Below are 22,654 nucleotides of genomic sequence, written 5' to 3'. Positions count from 1 at the left end.
TCCATAATTGTCTTTGGTCTGATTCAGTAGAAAGGCAGAGCTAAGATGGTGGAGTAAAGGCAGGGACTCATCTGACATCTACCCCAAACTTATCCAAGCACCTTTAAAACTATTCTAAAGAAAGTTTAGAGCAGCAGAACCCATAAAGAGATGGAATGAAAAAACTTTTTCCAAACCAAGACAAATTAGAAGATCAGGCGGAAAAGTCCATCATAACTGACTGAGAGGGAAGCATAGTCCAGGTCAGGTCATGTCAGCCCAGGTCTGGCCACATAAAACTAGGGGCAGGCCTTGGAAGTGACTGAATCAACAGTTGGAGTGGCTGCTTCTAGAGCTCTAAGCCACAGACAGTAAAGAAGTCAAATAACTGGTCAGAAGAGTATTACAGGGGTCTTTTCACTAATACTGAGGCAGGATTTTGTTGCCTTGCCCATACGCAGATTCAGGTCACAGTCCTGGGTGGAGTCCCAGGGCAAGAACTCATATAGCAGAACTTGTGGTGACACTTGAGAGGAAATCCTCCTCACAATTCCAGTGCAGAAAAGAGTGCTTGGGTGTCACAGGCCAGGAGAGGAGCAAACACCTCTCCATATATCATACTACATTGCAAGAAGTGAAACCTTACAGGTCCCTAGAAGTACCTCCGAAAATAGCTACATAGAACATCTGAAGCTTAGGTCAGTGGAACTTCCACCCTGGAAACAGAGCCTTACCTTAACAAAAAAATAAAAAGTCAAGTAATAGACTGGGAAAATGAGCAAACAATGAAAAAAATACCCTCTGATTATGGAATGTTACTATGGTGACAAGGAGAATCAAAACACACTCAGAAGAAGACAGTAAAGTCAAAATTCCTGTATCCAAAGCCTATAGGAAAAATATGAATTGGCCTCAGGTCATGGAAGAGCTCAAAAAAAATTATGAAAATCAAGTAAGAGAGACAGAAGAAAATTTGGGAAGAGAAATGACAGTGATGCAAGAAAATAATGAAAAATGAGCTTGATAAAGAAAAAAACAGAAGATAAAATGTTAAGAAACATTTATATATATATATATATATATACATATACATATATGCATATATATGTATATGTATATGGTTGTTTGTCTTCAAAGAGGACCAAAATGACATCACCATTGTAAAGTGAAATTTCAGTGTGTCCAACTGTGGCTGATTAGACCAATAGAAGCTCAGAATGTTGCACCACAGGTTCAGCACAAATAGTCTGTATGAATATTTGGGATGGATATCCCAAATTTTCACATCCTGTGTTTACTTTGTGCTGTTTCAATTCTGCTTTGCTCAATGAGCACAACACCTTTTCTTATGTGGGCATGACAAGCTAAGCAGTCTTGTGCCAGTGAGGGTGTCCTTGTATTGTTTCTTCTAGCCACAATGTGATCACCTGCCCCATGTGAGTTCTCCATAAAATAGTCTTTTTGGCAAGCATACATTTTAGACTATCTATCAATATCTATCTTTTCTATATCTATCTATCTCTCTATCTCTCTCTCTCTATCTCTCTATCTATATCTATATCTATCTATATCTATATTGATAATTATATAGATATATATCAATATAGATATAGATAGATAGATAGACAGACAGACAGACAGACAGACAGACAGACAGACAGACAGATAGATAGATAGATAGATAGATAGATAGATAGATAGATAGATAGATAGATAGATAGATAGATGCTTTCAATGCGGATGAACATGGCATCAAGGTTAACTACCTTACTGATGGCAAGTTCTTCAGTTGGAAAATACTAGAAGCCAACACCAAAGTGGAGGGAGTGTGGGTGCATGATTTTCTGATTGCAGATGATTGTGCACTCAATGCAGCCTCTGAAGCTGAGATACAACACAGCATGGATCAATTCTCTCCTCCCTGTGCTAATTTTGGCCTAATAGTTAACACTAAAAAAACACAGGTGCTCCATCAGCCATCCATATATGGAATAATCAGTTACAAGAAATGGAGAAGTTTTGAATACTGTGGATAAGTTCATTTACCTTGGTAGTGTACGTTCCAGGGATGTACACACTGACAATGAGGTTGATGCACGCATTGCCAGAGCTAGTTCAGTGTTTGGAAGGCTCTGAAGAAAAGTTTGAGAGAGAAGAGGTGTTAGACTGCTTACTAAACTGAAGGTCCACAAAGCCTAACCTCATTGTGCTGACCTCATTTTGTTATGCTTGTGAAACATGAACAGTCTCCTACACCATGCCAAGAATCTGAATCGCCTCCATTTGAACTGTCTTGGGAAGATTCTGAGGATCACCTGGTAGGATAAGGTACCGGACACTGATGTACTTGTTTAAGCTGAACTGCCAAGTATTCAAACTATGCTTCAGAGAGTGCAACTCTGATGGGCTGGCCAAGTGTTCAAATGCAAAATGTACACTTGCCAGAAAGACTATTTTATGGAGAACTTGCATGGGGCAGGTGATCACATGATGGCTAGAAGAAATGATTCAAGGACACTCTCAAGATCTCTCTCAAGAACTTTGGATTTGACTGTGCAACATGGGAGACACTGGCACAGGACCACTCAGCATGGCATGCCTGAAAGGGTGCTGTGCTCTTTGGGCAAAGCAGAATTGAGACAGCACAAAGTAAACGCAGGATGCACAAATTTGTGTGATAGAAGGAAGGGCACATTAGAGGATGGAACAGTCAGAAGCAAAACACTTTTGAGGAAGGACAGCATGAGAGGAGAGAGAGAATAGAGTAAATGGGGGGGAAAGGATGGAGGGAAATACAGTTAGCATAGTAACTTTGAAAAAAATTTTGAAGGAAGTTCCTCTGATAAAGGCCTCATTTCTCAAACATATAGACAACTGAGTCGGATTCAGAAAAATAAAAGCCATTCCCCAATCGGTAACTGATTAAAATATCTGATCACTTTTCAGATGAAGTAATCAAAGTTATGTATAGGTATATGAAAACAATACTCTAACTCACTAGTGACTAGAGATATGTAAATTAAAACAATTCCGAGGTACTACCTTATATGTATTACATTTGGTAATAGATTGTGGTTGTCTGAGCTGTCTTTTGTTTTAAAGAGGACCATGACATCAGGAAAATGATGTCATGACTTGCAATTGAATTAGATTTGAGTGAGTGAGGGCTGTGTAAAAACACCAGTCTCACTTTCTTCTCCAGAGTCATTTATTTACAGTGGCCAGGGGTAGATTAGGACAAATGGAGATGGCCCAGGATACAGTGGGGGACCTTGGTCTTTTTAAGCTAAGGTCTTTCCCAATTCTCACTTTGACTGAGGCAATGCCAATTCACTGATTAAGCTTGTTAAAGAAGGGGGGCAAGGGATGGCTACTTTAATCACAAAGAAAAAAATCCAACTGAGAGGGGAAGACCCTCAAGGTAGCTGTCTGAAAAAGAAACAATTACTATTTGCATTCACTTTGAGGGATCAGGGCCTCCCAAAATAACCATTAAGTGGTGCTTAGGCAGGGTCTTATTGTTGGCCAATCAATTAGAGCCAGAGTATGTTGGTTTTAAGTGATAGTCTTTAAGAAAGAAATATGGTCAGTAAACCCCAAGATAAATAGGTAGGTGTCAGACGTTGAAATTTACCTATCTTTGGACAGAACACCCTCAGGTAAGGGCATGATACCCAATGTGGGGAGAGGAGAGGAGGTAAATGATAAATAGTGGAGAGGATATGGTGAAATGAGACACTATTGCACTGTTGGTGAAACTTTGAACTGATTCCACCATTCTGTAGAGTATTGGAATACCCAAAAGGCTATAAAGCCACGTATACCTTTTGACCTACCAATAACTTTACTAGGTCTGTATCCCAAAAGAGACAAAAAACAAAAAAGAAAGTGACCTATAATGTCCAAAAATGTTCATAGCAGCTCTATATAATTCAAATTATGAATTAAGGGGATGCCCATCATCTGGGGGATGACTGAACAAGTTGTGGTATGTGATTATAATAAAATACTACTGTACTATAAGATATGATGAGCAGGATGCTCTGAGAAAAACCTGGAAAGACTTGCATGGGCTGTAACAAGGTGAAATGTACTGTGCACAAAGTAAAAGAGATATTATACTGTGTGGAATGACTTAACTGTTCTCAACAATATAATGATCCAAGACAACTCTGAAGGCCTTATGATGAAAAATGCTGTCAATCCCCAGAAAAAAGAACTGATGATGTCTCAATTCAAATTGAAGCATATTTTTTTAACTTTATTTCTTTTGAAGTTTTTTTTATCTATATTTTCTTTCACAACATTCCTATTATAGATATGTTTTACATGACTACACATGCATAACCTATATTAAATTGTTTGCCTTCTCAATGGATCAAGGAGGGAGAAAGGGAGAGAATTTGGACCTCAAAGTTTAAAAAAATGAATTTTAAAAATGGTTTTTACATGTTACTGGTGAAAAATAAAATACTAAATGAAAGTCAAAAAGAAGAAAAAAAAATTATAAGACAGTGAAATGATAATCCTTTTTTAAATAAAGTTGCTGGAACTTAATAATAAAATGATTAAATTATCCAGAACCAAGCCTCAAACATTTTTAATTGCCACAGTATCTAAACTCAGGAATAAAGGACCTGGGGTCATTTCCTTAAACACAGAACTTCTAAATTAATGAGGAATTGTTAAGCAACTTATATATGCCAGTCTCTGGGGACACAGTGACAAAAACGGTTAAAATAAAAAGAAAGCACTTCTTGTTTTCAATGAGTTTATGTTCTATCAGTGTGAAACCAACATGACATTCACAACATATATTGCAGCCATGAATATTCCTGCACAATTCTGAAATACAACAGATTATCCACAGGGAATATAGAACCAAGACATTTATTCAAACATCAGAAAGTCAAATCCATCACAGCAATGAAGAAATTCATACACAACAACAATACAGGGGGGCACTACCATCCCCAAGCTTTCCCTCTGTTAGGCTTTCCACAAACCAGCTCCCTTAAACAAATCACAAACAGGATCACTTTAAAAAAATCACAAACTCTCCCACTCAGCCCAGTTGCTGTCTTTCCCAGCTCTGATTGCTCTCTGACTAACTTCCTCTCAGCTCTACTCTAGCTCCACCTCTTCCTGTTCCATCCTTCCTGCTCCACCCCTTTCTGTTCCATATGACTTGACACATGTGACTCAGACCTCCATGTGACTTAAGCAGGTCACATGATCCTATTAATGGATGGGAAAGATCTTCCTATTAAGAAGCAAAATTACATTAATAATAAACAAAAATGCATTATCAATACAATCATTGAAATCTATATTTCAGTTGAATATAAATATATTTTATATGCATGTATGTATGTATACACACATATGTATGTATGTGTATATATAGATATATACAAATATATATCTATATATATATATATATATAAAATCACTGAATCGTAGATATTAAGAGTCTATTTTCAAAGTATTAAAAAGTCTTATGAGTCCTTCTTTGCTTGTTTGTTAAAAACTTCAGCAGAGAAGTGTTGATTTCCTAGAGGAAAGATATGGTCCTAAGAGTCATCATATTGAAATTTTCCTACTGGGCATCAACAAAAAAAATGATCCTTGGTGTTATTAATTTAACCCAATTTAATCCTATGCTGCAACATAAAACAGTGTAATTATCAAAACTTTCACTGGGTTTTTGAGAATTAATCATTCCTCTGAGTTCCTAAAATAACTTCTTTTGGTTTATTTTCATCTTGAACTTAAAAGCAATATGAGGGAACAAGTCCTCATTTTCTGAATGTTATTTTCACCAAATAAGTTTTATTATCTTAAAAAGATCCATATGCCTATACTTGTAGGGATTTTAGCATAAATAAGAGTTTTACTTTGTCAGATTTTTCTGCCCCTAACTACACTGAAATAAAGTTCTGGTATTAGATTTTTTAAAATATAATTAATTCTGATTATTTTCCTAATTTTGAAATATCTTAGCATCCAGGTATTTCTTGGATAAATTTCTGGAATCTATTTGACTCATTTGTATTTAATTTTTTGAAGGCAATATTCACTGATTAGATCCATCCACTGATCTTCTTTCCCTTACTATCCTTTGGTTTAAAGGTAAGGATAGTATTTCTCACTTAAAAGGAGTTTGTTAAAAAGTATTCATCACCAATTGAAGAATGATTTATATAGGTTGGTGTTAATTTTTTTCATTTAAATGATTGATACAACTCTAAATCTATTAGTACAAGTCATTTTTCAACAATTTCTTTACAGTTCTTTTGATTTATTGTCATCTTGAGATTGTATTAATTTAGATTTCTGCTTTGGAATCTATTAGTTTGGGAATTACACATTTGGAAAAATAAGGATCCACAATTTCTTTTGTGTGATTTTAGGGGGTTCACATGTGTATAATATTTTCTGATAATTATTTTTATTTCTTCCAGTCTCGTTGTGATCTCATCTAATTTATGTTTATTTTTAGTTTTGCTTTATTTTTATTTGATTTACTTCACCATTTTAATCAGTTTGACTAAAATTATCAGGTTTATGTCTTTTTAAATGCAAGTTGCTTTATTTTCTTTATCTTTTCTACAGTTATTTTAGTTTCTAATTTATCTATTTCTCCTACTTTTGAACATTTTATCTTATCTGCTTATTTTATGTATGTCTATGTTATAAACTATTTTTCATTCTCATTATTTTATTTGATCAATTCATTATTTAATATTTCATTATTAAGTCTCAATTTGAGTACATTTATTTTATTTGTAATCCTTGAATTGATGATGATCTTTATTGCACCATTATCTGTAATAGATATGTTTTATATTTCTGCTTTTTTTTTTATTAGCTTGCAACTATGGTTGCCCTATTGGTGAATTTTGTGAAAAATTCCTGTGGATATGAACAATACAAATAAGAAGTCAAAATAAAATTTTCACCTCCAGTTTCTACACAAATTTCTTCAATTCAGTATTTTCCTTTCAGTTTATCTTAGACTTATCACCTTCTTGGAGAGGAAGTTTAAAGCTTCTGAATTAATCTTATAACCTATGAGTCAGTATTATTGTTACAATCAATGTCTTTTGAAAACTCAGTTTTCTGGGGGGCAGAGCCAAGATGGCGGTGTAGAAACACACAAATATGCTAGCTCCGAACCCACAGTCCATGAAATATCTGTAGAAAAGAGCTACCAATAATTTTGGGAGCAGGAGAAGCCACATAACAGCAGAGCGGACAAGATTTCTGTTCCAGAGAACCTGAAAACTGCTCGCAAAAGGTTCTTCGCGCCACAGACTGGGAGACGAGCACAGCCCTGCCGCGACCGCCCGGTGCTGAGAGGAGTGGATCCCAGTGGGGAACAGATCCAAGCAGGCTTCAAGGACAGAATTTCCAGCAGCCGCGCAGGTCCCTCCACCCACAGGTGACAAGAGTTGGTGAGAAGTTCTCTTCAGCGGGTCGAGAGGGGAGTGGGGAGCCCCCATGACTCAGGCCCCCTTGGGAGGCACCAGCAGAGATGGGAGCAGACTGGGGCTTCCCAAGCAGGCAGGAGCCCAGATCCATTGTTGAAGGTTTCTGCATAAATCCCCTGAGGGAACTGAGCCCGTGAGGTGGCCCTGCCCCTACCTGGGCAGCTGAACTTGATCTCACAATGAATAGCAGCCCTATCGCCACCCAAAGCCCTGAGGCTGGGAAGTAGCATTTGAGTCTCAGACCCCAAGCGCTGGCTGGGAGGATCAGGAGGTGAGGTGGGTGTGAGGAGAATATTCAGAGGTCAAGTCATTGGCTGGGAAAACGCCCAGAAAAGGGAAAAAAACCAAGACTAGAGAGGGTTACTTTCTTGGTGAGCAGGTTTCTCCTCCCCTCCTTTCTGATGAGGAAGAGTGGTGCTCACCATCAGGGAAAGACACGGAAGTCAGGACGTCTGTATCCCAGGCCACTCAATGGGATCAGACCTGGGAAAAGCTCAAAAAGAGCTCAGAAAATTTTGAAAATTATGTTGGAGAGGTGGAGGAAAAACTGGGAAGAGCAATAAAAGACTTGCAAGCAAAGTATGAACAGCAGATCAGCACCCTGCTAAAGAAGACCCAAAAAAATGCAGAAGAAAATAACACCCTGAAAAATAGGCTAACTCAATTGGCAAAGGAGGTTCAAAAAGCCAATGAGGAGAAGAATGCTTTCAAAAGCAGAATTAGCCAAATGGAAAAGGAGATTCAAAAGCTCACTGAAGAAAACAGTTCTTTCAAAATTCGAATGGAACAGATGGAGGCTAATGACTTTATGAGAAACCAAGAAATCACAAAACAAAACCAAAAGAATGAAAAAATGGAAGATAATGTGAAATATCTCATTGGAAAAACAACTGACCTGGAAAATAGATCCAGGAAAGACAATTTAAAAATTATGGGCCTACCTGAAAGCCATGATCAAAAAAAAAAGAGCCTAGACATCATCTTTCATGAAATTATCAAGGAAAACTGCCCTGATATTCTAGAACCAGAGGGCAAAATAAGTATTCAAGGAATCCACCGATCACCTCCTGAAAGAGATCCAAAAAGGGAAACTCCTAGGAATATTGTGGCCAAATTCCAGAATTCCCAGGTCAAGGAGAAAATATTGCAAGCAGCTAGAAAGAAACAATTCAAGTATTGTGGAAATGCAATCAGGATAACACAAGATGTAGCAGCTTCTACATTAAGGGATCGAAGGGCATGGAATAGGATATTCCAGAAGTCAAAGGAACTAGGACTAAAACCAAGAATCACCTACCCAGCAAAACTGAGTATAATACTTCCGGGGAAAAATTGGTCTTTCAATGAAATAGAGGGCTTTCAAGCATTCTTGATGAAAAGACCAGAGCTAAAAAGAAAATTTGACTTTCAAACAAAAGAACGAAGAGAAGCATGAAAAGTAAACAGCAAAGAGAAGTCATAAGGGACTTACTAAAGTTGAAATATTTACATCCCTACATGCAAAGACAATATTAGTAACTCTTCAAACTATTCATTATCTGGGTACTGGGTAGGATTATACACACACACATGCACACACACACACACACACACACACATAGAGACAGAGTGCACAGAGTGAATTGAATAGGATGGGATGATATCTTAAAAAAAACGAAATCAAGCATTGAGAGAGAACTATATGGGAGGACAAAAGGAGAAATGGAATGAGGAAAATTATCTCTCATAAAAGAGGCAAGCCAAAGACTTTTTTAATTTGGGGAAAAAGAGGGGAGGTGAGAGAAAAACATGAAGTTTACTCTCATCACATTCCACTAAAGGAAGGAATAAAATGCATACTCATTTTGGTATGAAAACCTATCTTACAATACAGGAAAGTGTAAGGGGATAAACAGGGTGGGGGGGATGATGGAAGGGAGGGCATGGGGAGGAGGGTGCAATTTGAGGTCGACAGTCACGGGGAGGGACAGGATCAAAAGAGAGAATAGAAGTAATTGGAAGCAGGATAGGATGGAGGGAAATATAGTTAGTCTTGTACAACACAACTATTATGGAAGTCATTTGCAAAACTACACAGATTTGGCCTATATTGAATTGCTTACCTTCCAAAGGGAGGGATAGGGAGGGAGGGAGGAAAAGAAGTTGGAACTCAAAAGTTTTAGGAATAACTGTTGAGTACTGTTCTTGCCGCTAGGAAATAAGAAATACAGGTAAAGGGGTATAGAAAGTTATTTGGCCCAACAGGACAGAGGAGAGGATGGAGACAAGGGCAGAGAGGAATGATGGAGGAGAGAGTGGAGTGGTGATGGAGGCAATTGGAATGCTCGGTGTTTTGGGGTGGGGGGAGGGGACAAGGGGGGTGAAAATTTGGAGCCCAAAAATTCCCTGAAAATGAATGTTAAAAGTGAAATTAAAAAAAAAAAGAAATGAAAAAAAAAAAAGAAAACTTAGTTTTCTGTTTTGGATTTATTTGCTGTGGCATTTGGTACATAAATGTTTAATGTTGATTTCGTACTCCATGGTCCCTTCCAGCACCATGCAATTTTCTTGATTTTTGTTTACAGTGTTAATGTGTGCATCTAAGAATTGTATTTATGAATATATAGTGTGGGTATATACATACACACATACATATTTCAGATTGCATGAGAGTAATTACTCATTTTTAAAATTCACTTTATGCATAATAAAATTATAAATATAACAAATTTACTTGCAGTCCTTCATTTGTTTTCTGTGTATGTCTTCTCTTTTTAGAAATGTTTCCTTTAAGCACTGGATTTTCTGGGGTTTTTACTTACTCAGTTTATCACTCTTTTACATTTCAATCTATTAATTAATTTATTCACATTTAAAATTATGATTGTTTATTATATTTCTATATTTTCTTTCTTTTGTTTATTGTGTTGTGAATTAGAATTATTTTTTTACCTTTCTTCATTGTTTTCTCCCCAGGATACAGCTAAGTGGTATGGTGCATTGGATAGAGAATTGAGTTTGGAGTCAAGAAGATATGAGTTCAAATTTGACTTCAGACTCTTACTAGCTGTTTTACTCTAGCTCAACTCACTCTGTGCCCTCTGTCTGTATATATATATAATCCCTCCAACTACCCTAATACTGAGAAAAGCCTCAAGAGTTGCAAATATAACATTTCCATGTAGGAAAGTAAATAATTAATCTCTAGTAAATCTCTTATGCCTTCTCTTTTCTCTTAACCCTTTCATGTTTCTCTTGATTCTCGTGTTTGAAAGAACAAATTTTTTATTCAGCTCTGGTCTTCTCATCAAGAATGCTTGGAATTCCTGTATTTCATTGAATAACTATTTTTTCCCTAAAGTATCATACTCAGGTTTGCTGGGTAGGTGATTCTTGATTTTTATCCTACCTCCTTTGACCTCTGGAATATGATATCCCAAGCCCTGTGATCCCTTAACGTAGAAGCTGGAAGATCTTGTGTTATCCTGATTGTATTTCCACAATACTCAAATTGTTTCTATCTGGCTGCTTGAAATATTTTCTCTTTGACCTGGCAGCTCTAAAATTGGCTACAATATTCCTAGCAATTTTCCTTTTGGGATCTCTTTCAAGAAGTGATTGGTGAATTCTTTCAAAATTTATTGTACCCTCTGGTTCTAGAATATCAGGGCAGTTTTTCTTGAGTGTTTCTTGAAGGATGAGGTCTAGGGTCTATTTTTTTGCTCATGGTTTTCAGGTAGTCCGATAATTTTTAAATTGTCTCTCCTGGATCTATTTGCCACATCAGTTGTTTTTCCAATTGTCTGCTATTTTTTTCATTCCTTTGCTTTTGTTTTATAATTTCTTGATATTTCATAAAGTCATTAGTTTCCATCTCTTCCATTATAATCTTTAAGGAATTATTTTCTTCAGTGAGCTTTTGGACCTCTTTTTCCATCTTCCCAATTCTGCTTTTTAGGACACTCTTCTCCTCATTGCCTTTATGGATCTCTTTTGTCATTTGGATTTGACTATTTTTTAAAGTGTTATTTTCTTCTGTATTTTTTTGGTCTCCTTTAGCAAGCTGTTGACTCATTTTGCATGATTTTCTTGCATCACTCTCATTTCTCTTCCACTCTCATTTCTCTTCCTAATTTTTGCTCTTCTTCTCTTATTTGATTTTCAAAATCCATTTTTAGTTCTTCCATGGCCTAAGACCAATTCATATTTTTCTTGGAGGCTTTGGATGGAGGAGCTTTGACTTTGTTGTATTCCATTTGTAAGTTTTGTTCTTCCTTGTCACCAAAGTAAGATTCTATTCTGATTCTTTCTCTGGTTTTTGCTCATTTCTCCAGGCATTTGCTTGAATTTTAAACTCTTTGTGAAGGTAGTTCTCTGCTTCCAGTGGGAGTGGAGGTGTACTGTCAGCTTCTAGATCTCCCCCCACAATCTGTGGGCCTAGAGATCCAGAAGCAGTGGCTGCAGCTGCCTCTGCTGCTACTGTGGTTGCTGAGGGTTTCCCTGCCCCCTACCCTTTCTGCTGCTCTGGCCTGGGGCTGGACCACTATATTCTCTCACAGAAGTCCAACAGAATTTTTTCCACTGACTTTCTAATTTGTCCTCAGTGTTTTGGGGTCATGAAGTCTGGAAACTACCACAGGTGTGAGGGATTCAATCATCCCAAGGCCTGCTCAGGTTCCCTCTGTGTTGGTGCAGCCCATGTTAGACTGTGGTCTGCTCCCACATGGTGTGATAGACACTTCCTGGCAATCTTGTAGACTGTATTGGCTATGAATTTGCTTCACTCATCATTCTGTGTGTGCTTCAGTTCCAGATTTTTTTAGAGTCATTTTGAACAAATATTTGGCTTGGCGGAGAACTCCAGAAAGTCCATGTTGTTACTCTGCCATCTTGGCTCCACCCCCTTAAGGCAATATTTAAATGCTATTGTTTTCACCATCACCATCATCATCATCCTCATTCTTTAATTTTTTGTAAAGTTATTGGAGATTATAGTCTTGTGAGTTTTGAAAAATCAAAAGGGAAAACCAAGGCTTCTGAGATTTCATGCTGGATAGACATATGTATATATATATATATATATATATATATATATATATATATATACACACACACACACATACACACACATAATACATATGTATATGTATATATGTGTGCATATATACACACATATATACATATATATACATATATACATATACATACATATATACATATATATGTGTGCGCATATATGTATATGTGCATATGTATATGTGTGTGTGTGTGTGTGTGTGTGTGTATATATACACACACATATACACATTTTTGCAATTAGTCCAACATTAATACCCTGGTTAATGAAGAAAGCAACCTTTCAGATACAGACCAACAGTGGATGAGCAAGGACTCATTCAACACATGTTTTATTTAGATATCACTTTGCTGTTACCAATGTTACAAAGAAACTCAAATCTGAGTCCACTCTTCTCAGAGTCTCGATATGGTTACTGAGTGTGCATGTTATAGGCAAGTGTAAAAGCAAATATCTGTCCATTGTTCTTGCTATATCTACAAAGTAAATATCTCCTTAGAAAAACTATTGTCAGTTGGTTAAGTGAAAATGAGGCACTAATCATTTGGGGAGTAATAATAGGTTCAGTCCAATAGAATAGAGAAGTGATAACTCAAATTCTTCTTGATGTCCCCAGGATGCTGAGGAGAGAAGTGATAATAAGGGCTTATGAGTACAGAACCGACTGTAGTAGCTAGTAGTAACTAGGGACTTCTCAGTCCTGCCTAGTCAAAAACATGCTACTCTCCATTAAGGAATGTTTCTTCTGAGAGCCTTCATTACTATGAGTGGCAGGGGAAGGAAAGGAAACATCTCACTGCCCTTTCTTTCATTGCTGGAACTCCCAAAGAAATTACTGGCACAAAATCAAAAAACAGAGCCCCCAAATTTCTTTAGTTTACTATTACACAGCCATCACTCAAAGTTTTGCCCCATCAGCATAAGTTGTGAACCCTCTAGTGCAAATAATTAAAGTTTTGCAAAGTCCACATTGTTGACAAGTAATTTTAACTTAACAACGACTGCAGAAACTTTGTTCACCACGAATATGTTATACATGATTTCACTCATCATTACTGAGTTGGCACAGAAGCCAAAGCAATTGATAACATTGGCAGCTGGGGAAAAGAAAGAAAACCTTTCTGTAAGGTAGGTACCTGATTATTTTTCCTGATATATATTATTTAATGATATTAATTGCATTGTTGTAGAGAAGTGTATAGATTTAGTCAAGGGAATAAGATTAAGGAGATCCCCAAGGAACTCCTCTCTAGGCAGCTCATTAATCTTTACCCAGGCAACTCATGTTATAGTACTGCTTCCAATCACAGGCTAGAGCAAATCGAAATGAAAGTTTAGAGCAATAAGGTACTTTTCAGGTTGAACATTCATATGCTTCAAAATATAGTGACATATTCATTCTCAGCTTCAGGGCGATAGTCTCCTTGTGTGTTTTTAAACATTTAGAGCCTCAGAAGTCTCCACAAAAGAATACTGAGAGAAGCAGAAGAAATTTAGTGCATGAAATAAAAGAAAAGCACTGAGAGCATGCGCATATCTAACTCTGTCAACTGAGCTATATTATCTCAAGGTAGAGTTTTCTCCTGAACTGATCAAGCAAGCTTCATTTCTAAATTGTTGCTATCGGGGGAGAAGCCAAGATGGCAGAGTAGAAAGATAGAGATGTGCTAGCTCCTAACCCACAGCCCATAAAATACCTGTAAAGAAGAACTCCCAACAAATTCTGGAGCAGCAGGAGCCACAGAACAACAGAGTGGAGGAGATTTCTGTTCCAGAGAGGCTTGAAAAACTGACCTGAAAGGTTCCTTGCACACCGGACCTGGAGCAGAGCCCAGCCCTGCCTTGGCTGCACTACACCGAGAGGAGCAGATGCGAGCAGGCTTCAGGGACAGATCTCCAGCAGCCGCGCAGGTTCCTCCACCCACATCTGCCAAAGGTCAGTGAGAGAGTCCTTTCGGCTTGCTTACAGGGGAGCAGGGTGTCTCCATAACTCAGGCCCCCTCAGGAGGCAGCAGCAGAGGCAGCAGAGGACAAGGGCTCCCAAAGCAGACAGGAGCCCAGATCCATTCTTGAAGGTCTTCACATAAACCCCCAGAGGGAACTGAGCCACATGAGGTGGCCCTGCCCCCACCTGAGTACCTGAACTTAATTTCAACTGAATAGCAGCTCTGCCCCCGCCAAGAGTCCTGAGGCTGGGGAGCAGCATTTGAATCTCAGCCCCCAAGCACTAGCTGGGTGGATCTGGGGTTGAGGTGGGTGTGGAAAGGAAACTCAGAAGTCAAGTAACTGGCTGGGAAAATGCCCAGAAAAGGGAAAAAAAATAAGAGCATAGAAGTTTACTTTCTTGGTGAACAGATATCTTCTCCTACCCTTTCTGATGAGGAAGAACAATGCTTACCATCAGGGAAAGACATAGAATTCAAGGCTTCTGTATCCCAAATACCCAAAATAAATATTCAATGGGCTCAGGCCATGGAAGAGCTCAAAAAGGATTTTGAAAATCAAGTTAGAGAGGTGGAGAAAAAACTGGGAAGAGAAATGAGACAGATGCAAGAAAAGCATGAAAAGCAGGTCAACACCTTGCTAAAGGAGACCCAAAAAATGCTGAAGAAAATAACACCTTGAAAAATAGGCTAACTCAACTGGCAAAAGAGGTTCAAAAAGCCAATGAGGAGAAGAATGCTTTCAAAACCAGAATTAGCCAAATGGAAAAGAAGATTCAAAAGCTCACTGAAGAAAATAGTTCTTTCAAAATTCGAATGGAACAGATAGAGGCTAATGACTTTATGAGAAACCAAGAAATCACAAAACAAAACCAAAAGAATGAAAAAATGAAAGACAATGTGAAATATCTCACTGGAAAAACAACTGACCTGGAAAATAGATCCACAAGAGACAATTTAAAAATTTTGGGACTATCTGAAAGCTATGATCAAAGAAAGAGCCTAGAAATCATCTTTCATGAAATGATCAAGGAAAACTGCCCTGGTATTCTAGAACCAGAGGGCAAAATAAGTATTCAAGGAATCCACCGATCACCTCCTGAAAGAGATCCAAAAAGAGAAACTCCTAGGAACACTGTGGCCAAATTCCAGAGTTCCCTGGTCAAGGAGAAAATATTGCAAGCAGCTAGAAAGAAACAATTCAAGTATTGTGGAAATACAATCAGGATAACACAAGATCTAGTGGCTTCTACATTAAGGCATCAAAGGACGTGGAATATGATATTCCAGAAGTCAAAGGAACTAGGACTAAAACCAAGAATCACCTACCCAGCAAAACTGAGTATAATACTTCAGGGGAATTAATGGTCTTTCAATGAAATAGAGGACTTTCAAATTTTCCTGATGAAAAGACCAGAGCTGAAAAGAAAATTTGACTTTCAAACACAAGAATGAAGAGAACCATGAAAAGGTGAACAGCAAAGAGAAGTCATAAGGGACTTACTAAAACTGAACTGTTTACATTCCTACATGGAAAGACAATATTTGTAACTCTTGAAACTTTTCAATATCTGGGTACTTGGTGGGATTACATACACACACACACACACACACACAGAGCACAGAGTGAATTGAATAGGATGGGATCATATCTTTAGAAAATGAAATTAAGTGGTGAGAGAGAAATATATTGAGAGGAGAAAGGGAGAAATAGAATGGGGCAAACTATCTCTCATAAAAGAAGCAGGCAATAGACTTTTTCATGGAGGGAAAAATAGGGGAGGTGAGAGAAAAACATGAAGTTTACTCTCATCACATTCCACTAAAGGAAGGAATAAAATGCACACTCATTTTGGTATGAAAACCTATCTTGCAATACAGGAAAGTGGGGGATAAGGGGATAAGCAGGGTGGGGGGGAGGATGGAAGGGAGGGCAATGGGAGGAGGGAGCAATTTGAAGTCAACACTCTTGGAGAGGGACAGTATCCAAAGAGAGAATAGAAGCAATGGGGGGAACAGGGTAGGATGGAGGGCAATATAGTTAGTCTTACACAACACAACTATCATGGAAGTCATTTGCAAAATTACAGAGATATGGCCTATATTGAACTGCTTTCCTTCCCAAAGGGGATGGGTGGGGAGGGAGGGAGGAAGAGAAGTTGGAACTCAAAGTTTTAGGAACAAATGTAGAGTACTGTTTTTGCTACTAGGAAATAAGAAATACAGGTAATGGGGTATAGAAAGTTATCTTGCCCTACAGGACAAAAGAGAAGATGGGGAAAAGGGAAGGGAGGGATGTTAGAAGAGAGGGCAGATTGCTGATAGTGGCAATTAGAATGCTCGGCATTTTGGGGCAGGGAGAGGGGAGAAATGGGGAGAAAATTTGGAACCCAAAATTTTGTGGAAATGATTGTTGAAAGTTAAATAAATAAATAAATGAATGAATAAATAAATAAATAAATGAATGAATGAATGAATGAATGAATGAATGAATGAATGAATTGTTGCTATCATGATTTCCATCCCCTTTCCTTCTTATTTAATTGTTGGATTCTGACTGGATAATAAATAGCTCTCATATAGTGCTTAAGGTTTTTAAAGAGCTCTCTCATATGTATGTATGTATCTATGTATGTATGTATATACGTATGTTTATGTATGTATGATGTATCTTATTCACATTTGACAGATGAAGAAACTGATGCCAAAATATATTACTTACATGTCCAGGTTCTGAGAATATAAAGCCATATTTGAATTCAGATCTTTCTGATTCCAAATCCAGTAATTGATCTACTCTAGTAACTAGTTGCTGAATGAATGAATGAGAAAATGAGTGGAAAAAAAAAACTATTAAGTTCTTAGTATGGCAAGACATGGTACTAAGTCTTGAATACAAATACAAACAAGCAAGATATATCTTGCCCTTGAGAAATTTATGTTCTGATAGGGGAAGACAACATAAGTAGGGTAGTAGTTTTGGAACTATTTCAATAAAATATTTTAACAATATTTTAACAAAGTTAAAATATTACAAAAAATGACATTATTGTCCAAATCTGCAGTTTCTTTGGTGTGAGGAGGACTTTCATATGGAAATGCTATATATTGGTTTTAATGGATAACATCTCATCTGTCATTTATAGTCTTGGGGACTTTTCAGGGGTAATAAAATTGTTAAATGATTTGCCCATAGACACACATTAAAGTCAGTATGTGACAGATGAAGAACTTGACTCCAAGGATACTATGCTTTACTGTCTCTTACTTTTATCATCATAATGATCTTTAGCATCATTATCATCTTTTCAATCTGGGAGCTTTTAATTGATGAAGTTAGGTAACGTTCAGGAGTTTTTCCTTTTTAAATTGGCAGGAGTGAGTTGTCTTTTATTTTTACCTCTCTGCATGCATTCTTGACTATTTTAAAAAAAATTTTGCAGATAAATGTGATTTTAGTACCTCAGCCCGAATGTGGCACTGGGTTTCCAACATTTATTTTTATCTGAACTGTTCATTGACAGAAAACATTATTAATCAGAGAAGATTAGGCCAAGCCTTCTTTCAGATTGCAAGCCTACATTTTTTGTGTGTACTGTTTGATGCTCACTCACATCAGCAGCTCTTTCATACAAATTTGTCTTTAGATGAAGAAATCTGAGGATACCCAGTTCTGAGATCGTAGTATCATAGTATAGGATAGAATAGATAGGAGAGAATTGATGAGGCTATTACAAAAACATTGCAGTGTTTTAGAAGAGTGATATTAATTTGGGAAAGAAATTGCAACTTCATTTTTCCCATTTCATCAGAATGTTCTCTGGTCTTTCTACATCCAGATTCTCAAAGAGGACCATGACATCAGGGAGATGATGACATGATTTGAAATTCAATTGGATTTGAATGAGGGAGGACTGTGAAAAGTCACCATCCTCACTTTCTCCTCCAGAGTCCTCTGATGGCAAGATATCAATTGTGCCAACTGGAGATGGCCCAGAATGCAGAGGGAGACTTTGACCATTTTAAGCTAAGGATTTTTTAAGTTCTCACTTTGAGTGAGGCAATGCCCATTCAGTGAATAAATCTCTTTAAGAAGTGAGTTAAGGGATGGGACTTTAGAATAAAAAATCAAACAAGCAGAGAAAGGCCCTCAGGTTTGCTGGCCAAAAAGGTTTAAGAACAAGGAAGGCATTCCAAAAATATTTGATTTTCTGATATTTTATATATATTTTTATATTATATTTATATATTTATTTTATATTTACATATTTTATGACTTTAAATATAATATTCTAATTCTTATGATGATCATATAACGATTATAGTATTCTCTAAAATCTCATACCATGAATTATGTTCTGATAGGTCAATGGCTTTTTTTTATTTCTTCAATTCCTCCTTCCAAAAGTTTATAATGTAACCTATCTTTACAATACCTTTACTTGTTTAATAAATAATGAACATAAAACCTTGTCAAAAGGCTGAGGTTCCTTTCTTATGTCTGCTAGCAAGTTAAAGGAAACATTGAGATATGTTGCTTTTCTATGTTTTCAAACAAGGTATTTACCACCATGCATAACCGATATAATTAATACTCTTTAATTATAATTTAATTTAAAATTCTTGAAACTGCCATTGCTCAGGCAGTTCAGTTGTGTCTTTGTCACTCCTTGTGACACCATTTGGGGTTTCCTTAGTGAAGATACTAGAGTGTTTTGCCAATTCATTTTTCAACTTATTTTATAGTTGAGGAAACTGAAGCAAATGGGCTTGTGACTTATCCAGGGTCATATAGATAGTAAAACTCTAAAGCCAAATTTGAACTCATGAAGATGAGGCTTCCTGACTCCATGCTGGGTTCTCCATCTATTGTGCCAACTAGCTCTTTTTTCTTTCACTCACTTTGCCTCCCTCTTACTAAACCTTTGGTTCATCCTCCAGCAACTTTGAGCTCTCTCTCTTCCCCTATTCTTGAAGTCTAGCCCCTCTCCTCTGGCTTCACTCTCCTTTCTTCATGATTATTACCTTTATGATATTATCTTTACCTCTGAGGTTCCTCCGTCTGCTACATGAACCTATAGGCTAGTTTTTCTCCTAATATTCAAGAGACTAGGAGGAAGAGTCATAATGGCGGAGTACCTGCTTGCTCTTTCTCCCAAAACCCTTCAAAAAATGTTTAAAAATGACTCAAACAAATTCTAGAACACCAGAAGCCAGAAAATTACAGACTGAAACAAATTTTCACTCCAAAACAATGAGAAGTGTTGACAGGAAGGGTCTATCTCACCAGGCTAGGAGCAGAAAGCACAGTTCACCATGGGTGGTGCTGACATAGACAAAGCTGGAGCAGGCCTTAGGGGACTGAATCACTGATGGCTGCAGCAGTGTCCAAACTTCTCAACTCACAAATGACAAAGATAGCGTTGAATGTCAGTGGGAAGAGTATTTCCCCTGGCTAAGAAGGGAGTGTGTGCCTGCTCTGGACCCAGCCACAGGCAGCCACAGGTAAAGCAAGAGCTGCTTCTGGAGCCCTCCACTTAACAAATATCTCAAAAGTCAAGTAATTGTCTGGGAAAATGAACAAATGTTGTGGTGATGGGGTGAATGACTACGGATTCTTACTTAATGAAAAGGTATTTTATTTTATCTTTGGTGACAAGGAACATCAAAACATACAATCAGAAGAAGACAGCAAACTCAAAGATCCTGCATCCAAAACCTCCAAGAAAAATATGAATTGATCTCATGTCATGGAAGAGCTCAAAAAGGTTTTTGAAAATCAAATAAGAGGAGTAGAGGAAAAATTGAGAAGAGAAATGAGAGTGATGCAAAAAAAAATCATATACAAACCCTTCATTTTACAGATGAGGAACTTGAGGCACAAATTGGTGAAATCCAGGGTATCATGGCTAGTATATTTCTTAGGGTGGATTTGAACTCAGTCTAGTGTAATAATCACTATGCTATCTATGTCTGTCTCCTTTGCTGTCACATTGAATCAAAATTAATGTATCCAAAAGAAATATCATTATCTGTCATGCCATTAAACTTCACTATTTCTATTAAGGAATGATTTCCATCATGTTCTAAGTTACCCTCTTTCTGAATATTAGAGTCCTTTCAATCTTTTACCTCATGCATCCTTCATTTTCTGTTAGTTGCTAAGTCTTGTTAATTTTACCTCCATAGCATCTCAGGCCTCTAATTTCTGCCTTCACCACATTTACCTAATCAATCACCTCCTGCAAAGAATATTACAATAGCCTCTTAATTGGCTTTCCTGTTTCTATTCCACTTCAGATTGAATTCATTCTTCACATAGATGCCAAAATTGTTGTTCTGTTTGTCCTTCATTTTTGAAGAGAAGCATAGCCTCAGCAAAATGATGACTTGACTTTCCGTAATGTTTAATTTGAGTGAGGGAGAACTGTGAAGGGGCATGAATTTCACTTTCTCTTCCAGAGTCACCTGGGTCCAGTGGCCAGATATTCATCAAGAAGACTGGAGATGACCCAGGATGCAATGGGATAAACTGGCACTTTAAGGCTAAGATATTTTCAGGTCCTCATTTTGAATGAGCCAAGGCCCATTCAGTGAATAGGACTGTTTAAAAAGTGAGTCAAGGAAATACAAAAGGAAGTGAGTTAAGGGATGGCTGCTTTAATTAAGAATCAAAAAGCTCAAACTGGGAGGGGAAGACCCTCAGGGTTGCTGGTCAAAAGAGAAACAGTTCCTATTGACAGTCATTCTGAGCCAGGAGGGCTCAAAATATAGCCATTAAGTGGAGCTTGGGCAGGGACCTACTGTAGTCCAATATAGGAGCTCCAGAGTGAAATGGGTTTAACGTTTGGTCATTAAGGAGAGAGAAAGAAAGACAGACAGGATGGAACAATGAACAAACATACAAAAGAAATAAAATCAAAGGAAGGAAGGAAGGAAGGAAGGAAGGAAGGAAGGAAGGAAGGAAGGAAGGAAGGAAGGAAGGAAGGAAGGAAAGAAGGAAGGAAAGAAGGAAGGAAGGGGAGAAGGAATCTTGAAAATTAACCCTGAGTTAACTGGGTAGCTTCTGGCCTTCAAAATTTATTTTCTTTTGGAGAGGAGAAGGAGAGGGAGAAGGAGATGGCAACCTGAATGGGTTCCCATTCAAGAAACTCAGTCTGCCCGCAGGTTGTGTTTGTCCTTCATTTTCAAAGAGGACCATGAAATAAGGAAAATGATGACATGACTTACAGTATCCTTTGATTTGAGTGAGGGAGGATTGTGTAATGTCAACAGCCTCATGTTCTCCTCTGGAGCCATCCAGGTCCAGTGGCCAGATATTCTTCAGGACAACTAGAGATGACTCAGGATACAATGGAAGACCTTGGTCCTTTTAATCTAAGGCCTTTGCAGGTTCTCACTTTGAATGCAGTAAATCCTATTCAGTGAATAGGAACACCTCCTGAAAGAGACCCAAAACAGAGAAACTCTTAGGACTATTGTGGTCAAATTTCAGAGTTCCCAGGTCAAGGAGAAAATATTGCAAGCAACTAGAAAGAAACAATTTGAGTGTTGTGGAAATGCAATCAAGGTAACACAGATCTGGCAGCTTCTACATTAAGGGATTGAACAGCTTGGAGTAGAATATTCCAAAAGTCAAAAGAACTGGGATTAAAACCAAGAATCACCTACCAAGTGAAACTGAGTATAATACTTCAAGGGAATAAATGGTCATTCAATGATACAGAGGACATTCAGGCATTTGTGATGAAAAGACCAGAAATGAATAGAAAATTTGACTTTCAAACACAAGAATCAAGAGAAGCATGAAAAGGTAAACAGAAAAGAGAAATCATAAAGGATATTCTAAAGCTGAACTGCCTATATTCCTACATGGAAAGATAATATTTTTACCTCTTGAGACTTTTCTCAATATTTGGGTAGGTGGAGAGATTATACACACACACATACACACACACACATACACATATGTACACACATGCACACACACACGCACATACACATAGACAGTACAAGTTGAGTTGAATCAGAAGAGATGACATCCATAAAAAATAAAATTAAATTAAGGGGTGAGAGGAAAATATTGGGAGGAGAACGGGAGAAATGGAACGAGGCAGGCTATCACTCATAAAAGAGATAAGAAAAATCTTGTTCAATGGAGGAAAAAATGGAGGAGGTGAGAG

General features: G+C 37.5%; 1 long non-coding RNA gene across 1 annotated transcript in view; it reads right to left on the bottom strand.

Annotated features, from left to right (window-relative positions):
- Positions 1-22,654, bottom strand: part of LOC140523708 (uncharacterized) — a 182,663-nt gene that overhangs the window by 42,459 nt on the left and 117,550 nt on the right. Inside the window, exon 2 of the long non-coding RNA XR_011973447.1 lies at positions 21,702-21,912. This is a non-coding gene — a long non-coding RNA (uncharacterized lncRNA). The remainder of the gene's footprint in view (positions 1-21,701; positions 21,913-22,654) is intronic.

The sequence above is a fragment of the Notamacropus eugenii genome, chromosome 2, assembly GCF_028372415.1.
Source record: "Notamacropus eugenii isolate mMacEug1 chromosome 2, mMacEug1.pri_v2, whole genome shotgun sequence".
Taxonomy (NCBI): domain Eukaryota; kingdom Metazoa; phylum Chordata; class Mammalia; order Diprotodontia; family Macropodidae; genus Notamacropus; species Notamacropus eugenii.
This window is presented reverse-complemented; position numbering and strand designations above follow the sequence as displayed.